At 34.2% G+C, this 23104-nt stretch overlaps 1 protein-coding gene across 1 annotated transcript in view; it reads left to right on the top strand.

The window, feature by feature from the left end:
• Positions 1-23104, top strand: part of LOC150107420 (glutamate receptor 1-like) — a 322254-nt gene that overhangs the window by 263283 nt on the left and 35867 nt on the right. The window lies entirely within an intron of this gene.

Raw genomic sequence — 23104 nt, 5'->3', positions numbered from 1 at the left:
ATGGACACTCATAAACTTCTCATTATCTGAAAAGACGACGAATCAATGAAGTCCAATATAATGATTCGTATCAGGACCACATTTACTAAAAGGCATGGGAATATATTCCCAGCCTATGAATCCCTAAGAAGTTAAATAGATGTAATTATCACTTCAGTCTGTGTCCTGGCCTCTAGAACTCATCTAATACGAACAGTTTATCAGTGAAACTCAACAAAAGTCGTTAGGGAGCTCATCAACTGCATCGCCAACATCAAAAATGATTTTAATACCAACAGGGACGTCTTCAAGACATCATCAGATAGGGGAAAGATGAAATTCTTAGCTTATTACTAAACATCACTACAAATGAGAGGCTATTTTGAAGTCATTTGACTCAGTGCTAAATGTACTTATTTTTGTAATAATCCTTGCAAGTAACATTAACAAAGCATTACTTTGAACGAAGCCAAGCGGTATTGGAGGATGTTTCAATAACCTTAAAAATGCTATCTCCTCTTTCTGTGCTTTACAACTGTCAACGATAATTATTAGATGAAATGTCATCGCATTGAAAGATGTCATTTATCCTACGATATGATGAAAATTGTTTTGCGCTGCATATTCCTTAGAATATTTTATAATATGGAAATGTTTATAACATTAACATAATACGAATAGGATTACGTTTACCAGGGGAATTAAGATTTTTTTAATATTAATAGATATTATATTACGGATCGGCAGATTGTGGTTCTGGCATGAGAAAGGACCAAATTGTTTTAAGATGCACAAACCATGATAATTTTCGTTTTGTATTCTAAATACGCGAATATGTTAGTTACAAAAGATGGAGAAAAAAGAATTGTGGCTATATTAGTTTCTTTGTGAGTTTATGAAAGATGAAATATAGCATGAGTATTCTTCTAAGACCCATAAGTCATCTATGCTATATACTATTGGTAGATTTAATGAGGCATTGGATATACCAAGAACTTGCAACTTAAATAAGAATGTTAGTATGAGCATTACTGAGAACTGCCTACCAAATAATCTGTCCTAATCAACCACTATAGGAAAACACGACCAACAATGATCTTATTAATTGCATTGTACTCCTTCTTCACTATATACGCCAGTTGACCGTATACTTTTAATTAGTAGATTCGCCACTAGGTGTTTTGTATTCATGGTATTTTATTGAATTGTTATAGCATCAAAAGTGTTAACATTATTTCCCACCAGACTCACTGTTTCATGCTTACAGTTTATCCATCTAGTAAACAGTGGTTACTAACAGCAACAGAATAATGCATCATGTCATAGGATACAGGACGTCAGGGACTGGTCATAAAATCGCGAGTGTAATTTTAGTATGCCTTATTCACTGAGCATGCGCGTGATGAAGTTCAACAAACTGTTCCCAACAGGGATGTCGTGCTGCAATCTCAGGTAACTAGGATGCGATGGAGTTTGATCTAATGAATAGCTATGAGTCAGGTGTGGCTAATAAATTGACCAACCAGTATACATGTAATGTTATAGTCTATATATAATTTTAAAGTATTAATTATTAAACAGATTTCGAGACTCTAATTTTCTAAAAATATATTTCCAGACAGTCAATTCTTTAGAATTAGCACGTAAACTCCCAGAAACAGAGGCGCCAGTTAATTTTACACACATGACATTTCAAACTTGCGTGCGATGACGTCACTGCCACATAAACTAGTACATGAGGTTTATAACGTATACATTAAATTTCATCTCTCGTAGATAGAAAATCATTTTCCTGTTAGCTATTCATCAAGTGAAGGGTCTAATAATTACTGTTATTACGCAAACTGGAAACAAGTGATGTTTTCGGTGTCTGCAGGAATTTTGGATTAAAGGAAGGTTTTTTTTTATTATTTTGTTTTATGAATAGGTTAGTATAGTGCCATTAAATAGAGAAAAACGTTTAAAGATTCTTTGAAGACTAGAGGTGGGGGGAACTGTCCTGAAAATGCGTATTTCAAACATGCTTTTCATTTACTCCCAAAGGATCTGACATTATCATAAACATCTGCATTGATCACCGCCTGTAAACTTACTTCAACTCTCATTTCCACTCCATTCCTCCTAAGATGATGCAAGAAGAACATTTCCCTATTAAAATCGTAACTCTTTAACTGAGTCGAGTAAAGCTAGGATTTGCTAATAATGGAATTTTGTGAGTACAATATTCGCCTTCTCCATTCTCATGACTTCTGCTGTCAGTTCTAGTTCCGGCCATCATTAACCTTTCTCGCTATGATGAATCTGAAAAGACGGGGAATGACGAGCGGAAGTAGGCTATTCCTACTTATCTATTCATTTCCCGAAGAGTCGACAGAACACTCACAATACTCGGTGACCTATAGCCCTGTGACGACTGGCGAGCACGTGCAGTTAAGTAAATAAAGGTCGAAGGCTGAAATCAGATCTTTACTGCGAGCTTCTGGTGAAGCTCCAAGAACGAAAAAAAAAAAAAAAGAAAAGAAATTCATAGAAGAGTTTTGATGTTTCGTCGGCGGTGTGTCGTTCTTCATCACATCGCTAAATTTAATTCTTCTTTCTTTTTACTACAATAGATTTCTTCTAACATGAACAACCGTCAGAAGATATTCAAATAATCTGTGTTTGCCAATGATGATTTAGTTGCTTTTTCATTTTAAACAATTGTCTTTACCATATCATCAGTCTGTGCTGCCTTGTATGAAAGAAATAGACGGTTGTTAATGACCACAAACAAATCTCATTGTTAGCTAGTTGTATATTCATTTATTTAATGATTTTACATTACAATTGGCACGATTAAAAATTACATCATAAAAGAGAATAAAATCAAAATACTTTCTGTAACTACATGCTAATGAGATCACTCATTTTGTCCTGACTTACTACGTCGGCGTAATTTTTTGTTATTGATTTCCAATAATCTGTTTTTATCTCTTTGCTAACTTGGCATTTTTTAACTAGGAGAATGTGGTGGACAGAAGCTAAAGAAAAGCTCACATCAGTTAATGAATATTATTAATCGATTTTAAGCAGGGTGGTTAAATGCTTGGTTCATATTGCGTCATTCGTTTGATGACGTGGTCCTCTTTTTTTTTTTTTTTTTTTTTGATGTGTCCATTAAAAACATGAATATGTGTTTTGGTAGAAATCTTCTAATTTTTTCCCTAAGTCATGATTTAAATGGAACAACTTGTATTTTAGATACACCGTTCAGTAAAATAAGATACACAGCTTCCTACAGTCCTCTTTGCACACGTCTTTATACGTTTACAACGACTTAAAAGATTAGAAATTACAACCAAGCATGCTCAGAAGATTTCACAACACTTGGAAACGCATGTCTTCATTTAAATCAGTTTTCTCTACAACGGCACTTTAGTGAATATCTCAGATACGATGGGCTGTTTGTCTTTCTTATGCAAGAGAAATGCGAGCATATTTATCTCTTCTTCAGGCGTCTCTATTCCCACACGCAGTGGTCCGTCACTGCTTCATTCATTGTGGCTTTAATTGTAGACCGCCCACGAATGGTTGTTGCTAGTTCATTATACTCTCACTCGGTGGCACCTATCAGTTTTCCCTGCAAACTGCTGGCTGGCAACAGGCTAATTAATCACTGAGCTTCACTGGGGAACTTCAACGACCTGACAAGAAAGAATCAAATTAGCTTACAGTCCCTATTGGAGACCGATATCTGGGAAGAGATGGCCAACAGTGAACTGTTCACTAGCTGAACGAACATCAGTCAGTGTCAGATGAACTGCTTGGTATACATACGTTCCAATGACGTCACCTTCCTTCTAGGTACGCTAATCAATTTAAATTGTTTGCCAGCCGGTCTAAGAACATTCGAGAAGTGGCTATAAATGGATGCTTTCTGGGAATTCACAAGTTTATCTTGGTTGGAGTTTTTATTTTTGTGTTCGTGTATAAGAATTTAAAGAGTCAGCGGAAGATAATAAAACAATTTTATTGTGATTTGTAAATGATACGCGAAAGAATTCATCTCGAAGGTATCATTAAATGTATAAATATTACAATTGGTTACATTTGGTTTAAGAGAGCAGTAAGGTTAATGAATAACGCATTATTTTCACTAAGTTACCTCAATCTGTTACTCAGAATAATTGCTCATTTTTTTGGTACAAGATATCTTATCAGATATCTTATCGTTATTGCAATACGTTTCTTTACTTTTATCACTTTCTTTTAAACTTGCTTTTCTTCTTCTATCTTTTATTCAACACTTCTTACATTCATTGAAATAATTCGCAAGAGTTTTCCGTTATAGGTATTTCTCCAACAAAAAATAGATATTTAATTTCAAAATTTATTGACTGAAATATTTCGTTTCTCTTAATCGAATGTCTCTCTGGTACATCTGAATTAATGATCACGTTCCTTTGGGGTTGAAGAGCCCTTGATTCGATGCAAACAAAGTATGCGAAAGACATATTTTTGGACTTTTCAAACGAAACAAAATTAATTTGAACATCACTGTAGGTTGCATAGTTTTTCTGCAACTGTTGACAGACGCAATAACAGTTATATCTATCAGCAGTTGAAGGAAAAACTGTTGATAGATATAATGTATTAGTGCCCTCTTGACTACGCTATGCTAAAGTGTTAAATTGGTAAATGTTACTTTGATACGAGGAAAGTATCTGTGTTATACTCGAATGTTGTGTGCATTGCAGTTGTCAGGAAATACTGGTATTCCAATACGCTGAATGATAGTCTTGAAAAATAATAACGAGAGAGAGAGAGAGAGAGAGAGAGTAATTAATACAGTAAGGTGGAATCTGAGTTATAAACCGGTGTTGATTGCTACTCGAATGAGCATTCTTCGTGGAAGTATTATTGGTTGGATTGGTTGTTCGGAACTAAAGCTGAATGAATCAAGGTGATGTGTTTTATGAAAACAGATTTGGCTATTAAAAAGTCAAGTTTGTAGAAGGAAAAAACTCCCCTATCTCCATAGGAGGTCGATTCATTTATCCTTCATTTGGAAAATGTTTATTTAAATATTACTTGCATCCTACACGGGATTTGAAATCATTTTTCTGAATGAACTATCCTAATGTCCTCTTGACCTTAGTAGTGATAGAAAAGACCGAATAGCAAATGAGTGTTTGTATCCTAAGTGCAAAATCTAAGGCTCCCTTAAAAACCAAATACTGTTAAACAGTAATGGGTTTTTTCCTAGATGTTTTACAGAACTTTCTGAACAAAGTAGCAATATTTATGAGCAAAACCGAAATAGCAAGCAAATACACGATTTATTTTTATTAAAAATAAGCAGTTGTTGAAGTGAAAATTATGGAGTAAAAACAGGAATCGGAGCATTGAGAATACTGAATCAGCAAATAGCTGTAATACGACCGAGATTTACTGTTTTTGTTATCTTTAGAAGTCGCTGTGTGAATATTTCTTTTAAGAACGATTCTTATGAGTGCATCTGCAAGTATTACAAGTTTTATGAATAAAAAAAAAATAACGGACGACAAATCAGCAGTAAATTTCATCAACCCATCTTATACAAGGATTTCTTATAGAAGAAATAGAGCACGCACACACCCATTTTATAAAATGAATGTTTTTAGCTTGAACATTAGTTCGGAAGATAATTTTGTTTTTGATATTTCCCCACCCTTTTTATAGAAATTATTGGAGAAGCATGCTGCATAGGCGTGCATGGCCAATAACAAACAAAAATAGGTATTATAAGTCCGGTTACCTAGACTGCAGGGCGACTAATCGGCGTCGAAGGTCTGTCGTGTTCCGACATGGTTAGGTTATTTCTTAGAATTATATGTGATCAATATAACCTGTTTGTGTGAGAGTATGTAGTGGAAATGTCTGTGTAGGGAGGAGCCACACTTGCTGTTTATCACTAGATTGAATGTCGGACGTTCATCTGTCCTAATCAATAGATATAAAAAATCCAATAATAGTTAAAGTTTGGTTGAAAAGGTGTCCTCGGAAGTTTAGTATATAGCATAAAAGTAACAATTAATATTTTGTTATTAATTGATTATCAACTTTTGCGTCGTGGATATTTAGAGAATTGAATCACTTAATGGCTACAAAGGAACACAGTGGCCCATAGAACACACTCGACGATGTGATGTAAGAGAATTATTCCGGAGTCAAAGATAACCTGGTAGGCAATCGCAGATCCCATTTCCTGTTGCTGAATCGCTACAGCTGATGTTGAAGCTCAGTGGCAATAGCAATCGCTATTGCCACTGAGCTTCAACTATACCAAGGAGTGATCAGCAGTAACAGATTCTAAATGTTTTATAATGAGGTGGATAGTATTTTAATGATTATGATTCTTCTTCTTATTCTCTCCCGTAGTCCTAAATGGACCGTTAGGTCACTCATGGCTAGTAGGTGATATTCTTTGTTAGCCTCCTCCAGTCGTCTCGGATTCTTGTTCTTGATGTCAGTTGGGAAAGGGAGGAATTTGTCCATTTTTTGATGTTATCAGTCCATTTTAATCGAGGTCGGCCCCCTAACCCTTGGTCCCTTAACGATTCCTTCTAGTGCTTGCTTTGGAATGCCATTAGCCCTCCACATTTCCGAACCATTTCATCTGTCTTCTTCTGATGACTGTCAGAATATTTTCCCTTTTTCTCCCGTCTATTGAATCAATCAGTTTTCGGAAATTTTCATTGGTTTTGTGAGCAGTATAGAGAATTCTCAGAAGTCTTCTGTAAGTTTTCATTTCAAAAGATAGGAGTCTCCTCTCATCTTCCCTCAATAAAGTCCAGGCCTCACAACCATACAAGAGGATAGAATTCACCAAGGTGTCAATTAGTCTTAGTCTGGTTGTGATTACTATTCTGTTATCTCCCCACAATGGTTTTAACTTCTGTAGGGCCACGGTTGCATTAGCAATTCGGTATTTGATGTCGGTTTTTGAACGACCATCTTGACTCAACGTGCTTCCTAGACAAGTGAACTTCTTTACATTCTCAATTTTTTTATTGCCCATTTGTATCTTTTAAGAATTCAATGTCTGATTTTGAGGTTATCATTGTTTTTGTAGGTTTATGTATAATCCATATTTTTTTAATGTTCCGAAAATGCAGGTGGTTATCTCTTGTAATTCTTCTTCACTTTCTGCCAGAATATCGATATCGTCTGCAAAACGTAAGTTATTTATTCCTAGTCCGCCAACTACTATTCCAGTGTCATATTCATGATTAGCTTCATCTATGACATATTCCAGAAAACAATTAAAAAGAGGAGGGGACAAGATGCATCCCTGTCTTACACCCCTCCGTTCTGTCCGGAACAGTCCACTGCTGTAATTTTTAATTTCAATTCTCATATCAAATGAGGAGTAAAAAGATTTAATAATCCTAATGATTTTGTTTTCAATACCATAATGTTCTAAAGTTTTTCATAATGCCTCGTGCCATATTCAGTCAAAAGCTTTTTGAAGGTCTAAAAAATTGTCACAGATTATTTTGTTATGTTCTATGTATTTTTCACCTAGTATGTGTATTGTAAAAATATGATCGATTGTACTTCTGGATTTCCGGAAACCCGCTTATTCATCTGATAGTCTGCTTTCTATTTTCTTTTCGATTCTTGACAATAGTATTTTTAACAGGATTTTGCTTGTATGACTAATAAGGCTTATTGTTCTATAGTTGCTACATTTATTGCTTTTTCCCTTTTTAGTAATAGGTACAAGGACAGATGTCCGCCAATCAGAAGGCCTAGTCTCTGTATTCCATACGTCCTGGAATAAATTTAGCAAGGTGTCTATGATGACGATGTCACCTTCTTCGCGTATCAGTTCCAATGTAACACCATCAATTCCCGGTGATTTTCCTATTTTTGAGAAGCTAACTGCTGCAATGACTTCTTTTAATATCGGGTAATCTCCTTCCTCCGAACTTACTGGCAAAATTCCGTCCTAAATATCGTCAGTCAGTTGAGGGTCCTTTTGAAAAAGCTTGATTGCGTAACATTTCCAACTATCAACTATTTTCCTGTTGTCCGTGATAGGAGTTCCATCTTCTATGCTCCAATTAATTGCAGTAAAAGATTTGGTTAACATATTGATAATTTGAAAAGCACTTTTAGGATTATTTTTATTTAAGTCCTCTTCTATATTTTTGCATCCATACAGTATCCATAAGTTTCTAGCATGTTTGATTTCTTTTTTAATAATCTTAGTAATATTTGTACACTATTTTCTATTATCACCGCTATTAATATGAGATTTCAAATATTTCCTTTCGTCGCATAGGTCCATAATATTTTCGGTTATCCATCGTTTATTTGTTTTCCTTTTGTATCCAAGGATTTCTTCAGCTGTCTCGATTATCTTTTGTGAGAAATATTTGGTTTTAGATTCGATATTATTATATTTCTTGAAGCGTTTGTCAAAAATGTGTTTTAATTTATGATTAAGACGCATATATTACATTGTAATTATAAGGTTGATGCGATGTCATTTTTGGCCTCTTTTGATGTACGTTTGTTCTCTGTGCAGCACATCATCAGCAATTTGCTCTTCTGTCAAAGCAGCAAACGTAATTAGATTTTCTTATGTAAAGATGTTGTAATATTTCTAGTGAATAGGTTCCCGATATTAGTTAATGTCACGTTTTAAAAGGGTTACTGAGTCAGTGATTTGCAGAGGACAATGTTACGCATGCGCTGTTTTTTATTTTTTTATGGTTCATGAAAATCCAGTTATGAAAATACTCCAGACGTCTTCTAGAAGTGTTAATAGAATTTGCTGATTAGCTTTAAATGAAGCTTGTCACTTCTTAATGGGAGTTGAATTCGGATATTTCCTAGCTATTATTTTGGTTGATGAAGATTAAATAACATCGTTCGGCATGTCCACATATTTTGTTATTTAGCATTAACCTTCGATCAAGAAATTTACTCTGCCATACTAAGAAATTGAGCCATCGTCATTTCCTTTGTCGTACTCATATAGGATTATGTTGTTAGATACCACGAATAGTAGTTCATTATTCATAAATGAAAAGTTGAGAAAATATCGATTTCGATGTTTAGTCACATGATAGGCTTTTTATATCCCCGTAATTTACTAGCATGATGGGTAGCATTCAAAATTGCGAACAAGAGATTGCATTTGTCTGGTTTTCAACTTCAAAAACAGACTGCATTATATTACGTAATAGGTCTCCTACTAAGAAATTAAATATTTATGAATTTTAAAAATAACAGATTTAGTATTACAGAGAAATATTTCTTTACTATCCCATTCAGCTCATAAGATTACAATGTAACAAAAAACTTTAACTGTCAACTTTATTATTAGGATTATATACCACGTAATCCGCTTCGTGGTCGTCTACTTCCTATAACCCTTAACTGTTTGATAATGTCCGAGCTCTTTTGTAATACTTCTATCGCACATTGACCATCGTACACCTCACATCATCACTCATTATTTATTGCTTCTCTAGATGAATCCAGAACTTCTCGATACACAACGTTATTGATGATTTCGGACCCACCGAATATTATTAATAATTTGTATGCTTAAGAATGTGTACTTTGAAATTTCCACATACTATTGTTCGTATGAGAAGAGCTTTCTGTTGATAGTGACGTAGCATGTAGATGGAAGATCAAGTAGGGTAGACGAAGAGTTGTGTGGTGTAGAGTGCCTTCCTGCAATGAATTCTTGTCAGTGTTGCTAGCGATAATCATAATAAAAGACACTTTTAAAATATGTTACATTAGCTGGAATAATTAGTTTGAAATCGTTCTCCCTAGATCTCATTTAACTTTCATAGGACTCTTGAACCTCCGTGTGAAGTTCATCTTTAAGCCCGACTCTGCGGTTCAGTTCTGCTTAACATCTCAAAGTAGGATGCGCTAATCTTTAGCAGGAAGCAGTTAGAATAAAACATCCTTCTGATACGGCTCTTCATTAACTATCTACGAACAATAACCAAGAACTTCACTAAGATAAGATTATTACTCTATTCGTTTTCTCGGGATTCCATACATCCGTTTGCTGAGTCCCTTTCTTGCACAATTATATGATAGAAAGATAGAAAGACGTGATGATTCTCAATTGCCGGATATAGAACTGGAGAAAGACATTTATACCACTACCTACAAGTAATTTTCTAGGGCAGTACTATCGGCGAGCAATAGTCGTACGTATGCGTGTGTATATACATTCATTTGTGTTGACTTCATGTTTCATTCGCTACATAAGAAGCAGGTGAAGACGGCTTCTATAATTATGTGCAAGTTTCCGTCATAGCTGTCACATCATCTTCCATAATTACATGACCATCCACTCGAAGATGCTAACTGTAACCTGGATAGACTAATGGATGGATCTGCTTCCTGACAGCAAATGTGCGCGTGGGGAAAGTTAAATGACAGTTGAGCGTCACTCGAGTTTAGAAAAAAACTGTCACTTTGTCCCTGCAAAGGAAGTTAATGAAAGTCTTCAGCCTTTAGCAGAAAGTGATGTCAGAAAATAGGAGAAATCTCTGGGGCTCTCACGTCAGTGGTGACTTTTAACGGCGAAGAACCGAACTGGAAAAAAATTTGCAAGTGACGGATAATCTACTTTATTTTTCGAGCAGCATTTAAATAAATAAATCCTCGGTGTTGTGCAAATGGAACAACGCAATGATGCGGACATTTGGAATGACAGAAAATTGAATAAGAAATAAATGAAAAACATACAAACATTAAAAAGTATGTTGTTGTGAACAGCAGTTTGTTTCTTCTTTCATCGTTCAGACTTACTTCTGGCAGTAAAGCTGGTGTTCCGAGTGAAAGGGATTTATTACGTTGTTGTTTCGCATGCATCTGATCGTGTATGCATTTGTTAACTACTTAGGCAATGTAACTGCGGTTCATGTGCTGCATAAACAGTACTGACAGATCTCCAAACAAAAACATAATTAATTGCTGGTTGCTTGGTTGTAAAATAGAAGCATACTCTGTGTTCAAAAGAGAACAGCAACACCTATTATAGAATACGAACAAAACTTCAGTGAAATAAATCTTTTTCTTCTTTTTTTATTTTTATAAATACAGTTTACAAGTCCGATGATTTTTGAAATGGGTAAGAAGAGAAATTTTCTCATCCTTGCCAATTAACAAAAGTAAAAGAGAAAAGAAAGGTAAAAAAGAAAGGTAAAAAAAGGGAACAAATATCTTATAATTTTCAGTTATTTCTGACCCACTTTAATACCGCAATGCCTTACCAACCTGTCTTGCTCATGATTTAAATTTTATCTGGAGATTTATACAGTTAGGTTTCCCTTTATTACTGACATCCCGTTACTTATCCCGGGTTTCTTTTTTTTTTTAACTTAAATTCATTTATTTTATCTTGTGAACCGATATTTCGCTTGTTACTTACATACCTTAAATACTTGCAAATGTGGCAGTGCACGCCAACTTTCTTACCAATAAAAACTAGTGCTGCCATCTAGTATAAAACAGTGAAACGTTTGAAACAACAGCTTATGTTATGTTATCTGAGTAAAATCGGAACTATTCTTCTATGAGATGACATTTTGGTTATAAAAGAACCTACACAAATTTATTATATATAGATTATACTTGACAATAATTATAATAAAACTCCGCTAAGTCATTTCATTCCCCAACGGGATCAATAGAGGGCGTTTAAGCATTTAACCAAAATTATTATTATTATTATTTTTTTTTATGGAAACTGCGGTGGAGGCAGTCAATTTACATTCATACCTAGTCAGAGATAGTTGGCTCAAGACTATCAATGATTTTAATTGGCATCGGGGGAAGAGACTACTGTCGACAACTGCTGCCATCTTGTGGTTCCTAACCCCAACACTATATATTAATATATGAAGCATAAGCAAACAAAGAAGGCAATGGATTAAACAAGAATAATTTATTGCCTGTTGTATAATACGCTTTGTAACTCAGCGGTAAAACTTTCAGCAACTTACATCTAATTCCTTAGCGAGATGGGGGGGGGGGATTTAATGCTAACAGGTACAACTTTCCAAAGTTTTTTTGTAGCTGACATCCAGTACGAATGTTAAGTGTTTTACATTGGCGGCTAGTTAAAACGAGGATGCTTAATTATTGCATGATGTGGCTCTTGATCACGTATATACGGAACAAAAAAATCTTTATTCGCAAGCTATCTTTCCCTCGAGCATATAATAAATCAACACATTACACTATCGTGTAAGTAGTAGTGAAATCAGATAGGCTGTATAAGTTAAGAGCTCTGATACTTTGCCAGGCAGTGTACACTTTTCAAAGAGAGAATATAATATCTTCATAAGAGAATCTTATTACGAGATTAAAGGGAAAAATTGAATTATAAATAATAAAGTTAGAAATTCCTGTTTGTTATTTTATTGCCTTTTCATTATAACAATTCATGTGATGAACTACGGAGATGTGTGTTCGGATGCCACGTACAAACGCTAACGAAGAGATGGTGGTAGGCAACTGAATGGGGGAGGGGGCACAGAACCGAAAGAGCGTGAGAATAACTGCAGGAAGTCCTTTTGTATCAGAGTGACTTCATTATTTTCGTATAGCATGAACGTAAAGAGAGACAGAGAGAGAGAGAGAGAGAGAGAGAGCTTACCGCCCGGCTTGTTTCTAGCGTTTCGTAATCCATTAGCGCACCATTTCTAGCAAGGCGTTCCTGGAGTTTCCATATTCAGCACTCCATGATGCATGGTCGTCAGTTGCTCCGTTCAAATTTATCACCGTCAGTTGTCTACGGTAAATCAGATTATCCTGTAGTGTAATTGGGCACACTGCGAGGATACTGTTGCACTTGGCTTGATGAGATTCCAATCGGATTTGACGCTCCATTCGTCAGCGTCATGGTCCGCATCTGTTGTGGAGAGAATAAAAGCATTTTCGGGGAAATTCACGGAACAAGTAAGACACTTCATTTTCCCCGTATTTCTTCAAGTCAACTGATTTGTGCCCTCCCCTCCTCTCTCTCTCTCTCTCTCTCTTCCTTCGACTCTTCAAGGTACCTCCAGCCTGTCAAAATGGCTGCTGCACATATCTGGAATGACCTTGGCAATTGATTTGTGTCGTTCATTCATCAAACGTGTCTTAATGTGGACCCGTTTTATGTTTCCAATAATCTCCTAATGGCCAACTTTTAAGGCTTTGCTAATGTGTTCAATTGCTCGTATCATCGAGATGTAAGCTATTCTTAGGTAGTCAATGAAAATAGAATGTATTTGAGTTACATTGAGTACGCATGTCCCTTTTATCGAGCACGTACAAGTACAAAATAAAATGTAACAATAAATTATTAAAATACCGAGCCATACAGCTTCATTTCGGCGATGCAAAATTACACAGGTAAAGTAGATATTAGATCCAACGTTATTTCAAAGCCGAATGTTTGTAGAAACTATGAAGTTTCGTAAAATGGACCAGAGAGCTTACAAGAATACAATCCTCAGAATCCCCGAGTTGCCTTAGCTTGCACTACTTAAAAATTATGAGCGCTTCCCAAGAGTTTAAACATATATTCGCGTCTAAACATATATACTTCTATTAGTGCATTTTTTAAGGTTTCGCTGGCCTGACAGTGAAACGTTTTTAATAATTATTATTTTAAAATAATAATAATATTATTATTTTTATTTTACGTGCCTACCGAGAGTTCGCTTACGAAAAATACATTTCTGTGACATTTGATTTCCTTAATACTAAAAGAGAGTTTCTGCTTTTTTAAGGTTTCTTCTGCTCTGGTCTCTGAAGAGAACCAACCAGTTCGAAACAGCTATCAGGCTATAGTGAAACTTTAAAAAAATGCACTAATAAAAGGCACATATATGGATGCTTAGGCAGCGCTAATAGAATGTATTTGAGATATAAATAGAATGTCTTTTCATATCTATTCTAGCTAATAGAATGTCTTTTCATATCTATGCAATGTAAGAATAAATATTCTTGAAACCAATGAGCTATTTTTGTTCTTCTACTAATTAAAATTTGTATATATTTTAGAATTATGTTGAAGGTAGGTGTCATAAAATATGCTTGGTATGGTTCAGATCACAAAATTAAGTAAAACTTGGTTTATTTTTGACCTCTTTGTGTGTTTTCAAGTTTTCGTAAGGCAACTCGTCAGGCCTTGACATCGTTTGCTTAAAACAAGTTAAGCAAACAGAGACAGCTACTTACATTGGTCTATTAGAGTATCAATATTATCTGTGAGAGATCGCATTTATTTTTTTTGGGGGTCTTGTTTAGCTATTAAAGTAATAATTTTATTTCAGTTCTTTATATTTCTACTTTTATTAATAATTTAATAAGTGACCAACATTAATTGTCAATGTCATATCCCCCACGTGCCCTCGAGGGTAGAGAGGTTTGACATAAGTTCGTTTACAGGCCGAAGTTAACCCTGTAAGAGTGTCCAATCCTCAACAGAGTGCCAAAACCATGGAACGATTTTCCTTTCCAACTGCTAACTGCGCTCAGACTTGCTTAACTTTTTGCGTGAGCCATTAGTAGCGGAGACTCTACCAATCGACCAACCTTTGCTGGCAAGTTATTAATTACCACATTATTATTATTATTATATTTTATTCACAGTCAAAACAAGATATCATTCAGTTTGACTGGTGATACAGAACAATTCCGATTGTAACCAAGAATCTTAGAATAGTCTGTTAGTTAGCATCGTAAAATATAAACTGTTCCAAGTAATACTGTGTTTTAAGATCATATGTGGTCACTTCGGTGATGTTTCATTCTTGTAAATAGTTGGACAGCTTTTTTAAAATTGTCCCAAGTGCACCGATAACTGTTGGGATAACTTTGGTATGTTTAAGCCACAGCCGGTCAACTTCGATTGCCAGATCTCGATATTTCGCAATTTTTCCCAGTTCTTTGTTGTTAATATTGTTATCACTGGGTACTGCGATTTCGATAATCCAAACCTCTCGATATTCGATAATTGTGATGTCAGGTCTATTGTATTCTAAATGCCGATCAGTTTGTAATCTAAAGTACAAGAGACTTTTTGCTGTTTCCTTTTCCATTGTTTTTATGCTGCCACCAGTTATCAGAAATAGGAAAGCCATAGTTTTGCATACATGTCAATGAACTATTTTGGCCACCTGATCATGGCGGTATTTATGGTCAGTTTCAGCTATCCTGCTGCAAGCACTGATTAGAGGTTCCACAGTCTCATCTTTCTGATCGCATAATCTGAATTTGCTGTTATTATTGATGTTCCACATTTTTGCTTCGATTGCATTAGTTTGTAATGCCTGTTCTTGAGTGCTAGAATAAATCCTTCTGTTTCTTTTTTAATATATCTTTATTGTAGACATTGTGGTCACAGCATTTTTTTCTCAATATCTGCAAGCAATCGGCCTTTCAAGGGTTTATTTTTCCAGCGCACATATCGAATATTTTGTTGTTCATTTTGTAATCGGATTTGTTTTCTATTGCTCCTAGAAGTCATACTTATGAAATGGCTTGAAGTACTTGCTCATTGCTATTGTCGATGTAATTTTTTAAACTAATTTCTTCTTCAAATGTCTGTCTCACTTGCAGAGGACCCCGTTCACCTGTTCTTCTTGGTAGATACAGCTGGTCCAGGTGGTCTTTGTTTAAGCTTTTATGCCAATTGTGTATTGGATCATATCCCAAGGAATTCACTGCTGGAATTCTGTTTAATCCATATAGTTTTGTTTTCAGAATATTCCTGACTTTTTCGATGTATTCTTTGATTACTAGAAAAACGAACTTCTTGTCTATAACTTGACTTCCAATTATGCTACCAGGGTATTTAAGATATTTTGATATACGTAAATGCCAGTGAATTACAGATTCAATTAGTCAATTTGTTCATTACTTTTATCGACAAAACCCAATAAAATTATTATTGTATTAGGTTATTGTTCCTGCTACAGCGATCGAACCCAATGATTTTAAATGTCTTGCAATAACGGAAATGTATCCCTTTTTTATCTACAACGATATAACGACTGCGTCGTCCTGGCTGAATTGTTCCAATGTCATTTGTTATCTCAATATCGATTTAAGTCGGTCAATTTTAGTTCCAAAATAAACCCAAATGATACAAAATGATATAAAATAAAACAAACTAAACTGAGTACAATTAACTCAACGGTAAATTGAGTTGTGCTACCATACGATAATTCCATTGCAGTGTTTGTCGATTTAACTGAAGAGATTGATTCAGTTGATTGTTACGAAATTCTTTGAAAATTAATTACTCAGCTTGCTTTTCAGTTTACCAATAAACTATCGTTAGTACAATTTCACCCTGGCAAATGCTGCAATTAAATAAATACAGAAAACGTGTATTAACCAGCATGTGTTTATTTGATAATTGCTTGTAATAAATTACAATTTATTATCATTTATTATAACGTTTAAGATTGAAATGGATCAATCTAAACTAAAACTAAGATGATTCAACAATTATAATAATAAGCTCATATAACAAATTTCATCAAATATCCTTACATCCCGAGTTGGGTTTGGACCCAAAAATTCGAATCTAATGCGCATGTGCATCCTAAAGTAAGCCTAGTACGTCATTTTCAGAATTGGAAGAAAATTTAGAATGCTTAAAAAAAAAAGAGAAATAATTTTATTTTAATAAATGCCGACATACTTTAAAGTAATTTAGTCAAAAACTGTTGACTAATGAAATCAGTAATCTTTTCAGCTGCGATTTAGCCATCGTGATTAATATTAGACATCCTTTTTAGAATTTCAGTTCCATTCTTATGTACGTCTGTTTCGTTTTCTTTTTTTTAAATTTGCTCTCTCTCTCTCTCTCTCTCACACACACACACACACACACACACATGCACGCACACACACACGACTGATGACTATCTTTCCCGAAACTGACGGCAAAATTAATGGAGTTTTGAAAATTATATCCCAGCAGTCATTACTAGGCAATTATATATGACGCGATCCTTTAATGATGATGACCGGCTATCCATAATGACACCGCGACTCTTGCCAATAATTTGTCTTACTTTAGGAGGCACACTTTTCTGTGAACAGATGATGTATGCATTTGGATAATTCAGTGATATTAAATTCTGCATATAAATAGCCGTGTTGCATTTTATTTTTAGATGTATGTTTTGTTGTTATAGCTTCCGAAAGAGTATTTGCTCTGATTGCGGAAATGCAAATATAATTTTATCCGAAAGGATGGAGAGAGAGAGAGAGAGAGAGAGAGAGGTGTGCTGTTATTAGCAGTAATTTCTAATAATCTGTATAAACCAAACAGATTTTATAAATGACCAACAAATTACATGAAACATATTTCCAATATTTCCACAATAACTTGTGCTACGTTATAATTTGAACCGACAGTTTCGAGGAGATGCTACTCAATCTTCAATCACTAACTAGTCCTAAAAATTAAGAAAAAAATAACCATATTATTATCTTTTACGTAAATTATTCGTTTTTTTTTCAGTGTTTTTTAGGTTGTTTATATAATATCATGTTCTTCAACGTACGTGTCCCTCATATATTAGAAATACATTCCGCGTACGAATGCTGGGGGCTGATTAATCACGATGTCCAAGTACTCACCGACTTTTGTAGGAATCCTGCTTAATTTTAATTGTATATTCATAAGGAATACGAACCAAACTAATTATGGTCGACATGAATTCTGCACGTGGCTTACTTTTCAACAGCTCTTCCATCAAGTGTAACTATTAAAGCTATTTGAATGGATCATTAGATTACTTTTGAATATTTTGCTATTTTACTTATGACAAAGTTTACTGTGCTGCCATCTATTGGTCTTAATATTGAACTTTCTTTTCTATTACAATAGTTTGTTTAAATTATTTTCAATATTTGATTAATTAAAGATAATTTTTTTATATGTTAATTAACTCAATGTCTTATTTTATTAAAAAATGCAATGATGAATGATGAATGAGAATATCTAAGTTGAAATTCTTTTTATAATTAGCATGTTTTTTTTTTTTTTTTTTTGATTTTCAACGTCAAGTATAGTAGAAATTCGGCTTATTTTAGTTTACATCTGAAAAGTTGTTTTCAACTACCGAAAGACACCATCCTTTTATTCAATATTAAGTAAAAAAATGTTCATTTCTCTGTTGCCATAGTGATTCTAATAACATCCATGGACTTCGTATCTATTTAGGTAGCTTACTTGACGATAATCTTAAACTCGCTGACACGTTCTCTGCTATCTTCCGCGTTACGAAAGAGAGAAAGAGAGAGAGAAATGTGACGTGACATCCCTTTCTGTGCTCCAGGCAGTTATTGTAGTAACTAAATGTTAAGCTACGTTCCCTTTCACGTACTTGTCACTTTCCATTTGAGTACCTTTTACACGCACGTGAAGACCCTTAATCCCCTGTGGAATTTTCGAAACATCTTTCAAGATCCAATTTCTTGTTCTTAGATTCCCTTTTATTCGCCGAGCTAAGAAGCCTCAGGTTTTATGTTATTTACTCAGCTCAGTAAAGTTCTCAAGAAAATCCTGTTCTAGAAGGCTGTCGTTAATAGTGTGCTAGGGAAGTTTTTTTTTACTCCCTTAACCACTGTCTCTACTTCTACCTTTTTCTTGGTTATCTCCTACTGTGATCTGATCTTGCCAATTCCTGTACATGCCGTGTGAAACAAACAGAACGAAGATCTACTATTATTAACACTGAACAGTAATCTATTTGGTATATTTTAAGTTGTTTCTTGTTCGTAATCAATGCGATTAATGTTTATTTTGGTCACTTTCCATTACTGCTAATGTAAGGCGATTTAGCATTCGATAATTTACATGATCTTTCGCTCTTATTTCATTACTGTTTCATACTAAGAAGAAAAAAAATCTCCTTTGGGTAGAATGGGATTTATTAGGAGAATCCAATAGATTCTTCTTATAAATTCACTCTAAGAATTCGATCGGTCTCTTTAAAACCACTCAGCATGATAAATCTGCTTTCGGTACGCTGCATGGTCAATTTCAGTGATATCCTACGACAGGCTACTTGGAAACATTTGTAGGTATACTGTTAGGCGAACGTGATGAATTCCTGTGCGTCCATCGGAGTTGTTCACGGCGAGACCTTCCATGAGCATTTCGTTCCCAAAGATGCTGAGTGAGATGGAGATCTTGTGACTTGGAGGAGGGGATTCCATTCATATCGAATCATTATTGTGTTCCTGTAGCCCTTTCTAGACGACAGGTTCCGTGTGGCATGGAGCAGTGTCAATGTCTATCTCACACAAAGTGCACTGTTAGCATAAATCGGTGTGCGTGGACCGTAAAACCATATTAGTACAACTAGAACCATTCACCTCTTCTCTTCTGTTAGCAAGGAATCCTCCACCGCATCGCATTGTTGCAATGGTTAAGTTTTGATTGTGTAGGATGGCCTTCGTGCCTTCAGTCGTTGCTTGCTATTATGTCTCAGACACTACTGCTCCCAACCCTTTTTTTATTTATGCTAAATTTAAGGAATCAAAATAGGATATCAGAAGATTTTTTTTTTTTTGCAAACAGGTGTATCATTTTAGAAATCTCAGTTTCTTTAAAAATGTCGAAATATACAAAATCCCCCAAATCATTTTATTGTCGGCATGACTGGCTATATATGAATAACTTAACTTGCTCTCCACCCAATAAGCTGTGGACTCGAATCTCAGATTTTTGTGACTGATGTTGCCAATGTGAGACCACCACTGTGCGTACTGCGCTCCTAAAGTGGCTTGAAAATGTTCGGCCTCAAGAACAAGACTCCCAAATTATGTTATCTTTAATCTGCATGCGATAAGGTTAAAAGCATTCATGGACCGAATTTATTTATATTAAATAGTACTCACTATAATAATAATAATAATAATAATAATTAAAAAAATTTTTTTTAATAGTTTAATACTTTATTTTCTCTCAGATAAACTGCATACATATAATATAAAATTTCAGCAATGATACTACATTTTCTTTCATGTGATTCAAGAACAATTTCTAATTAATATCATTATAATTTGCATAATGTGCAAATGCTATAACAGAATGATTCATGTATTATTAGTAAACATAATAATACCACAATAATTTACGTGTACTGTTGTTAAAGTTAACATTGCAATGTAAACTGTAACATTGCATGTTGAAATGAAAATTTTTTTTTTCGAAGTTTGAGAAAATATGATCATATACATATATAATATGATCATATAAATAATATATAAATATGTTTAATATCAATAAATATCAATAAAAATAATTTTTTTCTTTTTAATAATAATAATAGTTTATTATAAATAATTACATGAATACTAAAATTTAGGCAACAATGCACCGTTTTCATCCAAATGGTTCAGTAAAAATTATAATCACTCATAATATCATTATCATTTGCAGAATTTCTCATTGACACAATAATAAAAAGCGTGTATTATTACCATTAATAATAATAATACTTTAACATATATAACAATATAACAATAATAATACTTAATAGTAATACTTTACACTTAATAACTCACAAGTTAAACAATATCATTTATTGCAGGCGTAAACTTCTGTCGCTAATTGGTTCAAAAGACATATTTCGGTGATTACACCACATTTTTTTATTATTTAGTTATATAAAACACTGAAATAATAGTTCCCAACAAGTTTCGTAAATCGTAGGATTTACATCTTCAGGGGTAAATAGTATAACTTAAAGTTTAAACAAGAGAATTAATAAATACAAATCATAACCGTCTAGCTATTCATAAAACTCAAATAACAGAATGCAGATATATAACGTTATTGACGTTGAACAATACTGGACGATGTCACGTGTGCTTGTTCTCGTTCATACAGTCCGAGCTCAGATTGAGGTAGATTTTTTATTAGAGCTGACCACACTTGATGGAGAATTAAACCTGGATAAAGGCAATGCAACTGTCGTTTTAAATGCTACAGAATATGATAACAAAATGAAAAGTCTCCTGGAAGATACAAACACCTACAAACCCATAGACAGAGACCCGACTTGGCCTACACACAAAAAAAACAAACCATCTAATAAAAAAAGTGCCTCTCTGGACGGAAGAACTTAAAAAATGCTTACAATCAAAACATCCTTTGATACCAAGAATATATGGTGTTCCAAAGATCCATAAGACAGATATACCTTTAAGACCAATAGTAGATGGAAGAGATTCACCGACTTCCAACTTGGCGAAATACCTCACCAACATGATCTCACAACATATAGGAAAAACATCTTCCTTCATAAAAAATAGTACACATTTCATAGAAAAAGTGAAAGATATACATATTGGTCCAATAGACATCTTAGCAAGTCTCGACATTATCAGCTTGTTTACAAACGTCCCGAGATAAGAAATTTTGAATCTCCTAGAAGACCTCTTCCCTCCGGACATCTTGAATCTTTTTAAACATTGTATAAACAATACTTTTTTCACCTATAAAGATAGAATCTGGGAACAAAAAGAAGGGCTGGCCATGGATTCATCATTATCACCGGTATTAGCAAACTTATTTATGTAAAAATTTGAAAACAATGCTCTTAAGAATTATCATGAAAAACCAAAAATATGGCTACGCTATGTGGACGATATTTTCATCATATTCAGTGGAACAACAGATGAACTTATCAATTTCAAAGATTATCTCAACAATTTGCACAACACCATAAAATTCACTTTAGAACAAGAAAAAAATAAAAAACTTCCTTTTCTGGATATTCTATTAGAAGTTAATGAAGAAAGTAAACTCTCCTTCTCAGTATATAGGAAGCCGACAAACACTGCAAGATTTCTAAATGCAACCTCACACCACCACCATCCTTCACAAAAAATAAGCTTAATTAAAACTCTTCGAGACAGAGCATACAATATCTCCAGCACACAAGAAAGATGTAATGAAGAACTAAAATACTTAACACAAATCCTCCAACAGAATGGATATGAAACAAAAACCATCAAGAGAATCCTTAAAATGCCTCCAGCTAACAACACAATAAAACAGGATTACAAAAACGCAATCTCGCTTCCTTATATCAAAAATGTTACAGATAAGCTAGCCAAATTAATGAACAAACACAACATAAAAGTAGCCTTCCTTCCTATGGAAAAAATCTCAAGATTCCTACATCCACCAAAACCACCTCATCATCCTCTTAAAAAACCAGGAGTCTACAAAATCCATTGCTCTTGCGGGATTTGTTACGGACAGACAGGAAGATCTGGAGAAATATGCATGACTGAACACCAAACAGACGTACAATACAAAAGAGAACAAAAAAACTCTGGCAAAAAATGACGATGTCATACATAGAAAACAACAGTTATATACGAAAATTTAAAGAAGCTACTAATATGCTAAAAAAAACCAACCCAATGCAATAAAAATCAAGGTTTAATTCTCCATCAAGTGTGGTCAGCTCTAATAAAAAATCTACCTCAATCTGAGCTCGGACTGTATGAACGAGAACAAGCACACGTGACATCGTCCAGTATTGTTCAACGTCAATAACGTTATATATCTGCATTCTGTTATTTGAGTTTTATGAATAGCTAGACGGTTATGATTTGTATTTATTAATTCTCTTGTTTAAACTTTAAGTTATACTATTTACCCCTGAAGATGTAAATCCTATTTACGAAACTTGTCGGGAACTATTATTTCAGTGTTTTATATAACTGAATAATAAAAAAATGTGGTGTAATCACCGAAATATGTCTTTTGATTATCACTTATGTTGCAGTTTACATAATAATATTTTTTTTTAAATTTAAATATATAAATTAAATATATAATTTTAAATTTAAATATGTAACTGAAGTGTTACTATCACATTTTCTGTTTATTACAAGTATTCATTACAGAATGTTAAGTAAATAATGGTTAGATAAATACTGCTACTGGGATGTAATGTCTCAACTGCATCCTCGAAGCTTTGTAATTAGCTTATCTGAGGATGACACTGGTTATATACAGGGTGTTCGGGATAAATTTGACAGTTTCGTAAGGAAAAAGAAAATCTTCTTTGTATCTATT

Source organism: Typopeltis vanoorti, chromosome 4, assembly GCF_054136105.1.
Source record: "Typopeltis vanoorti isolate ZY-2024b chromosome 4, IOZ_Tvanoo_1.0, whole genome shotgun sequence".
In the NCBI taxonomy this organism is placed as follows: domain Eukaryota; kingdom Metazoa; phylum Arthropoda; class Arachnida; order Uropygi; family Thelyphonidae; genus Typopeltis; species Typopeltis vanoorti.
This window is presented reverse-complemented; position numbering and strand designations above follow the sequence as displayed.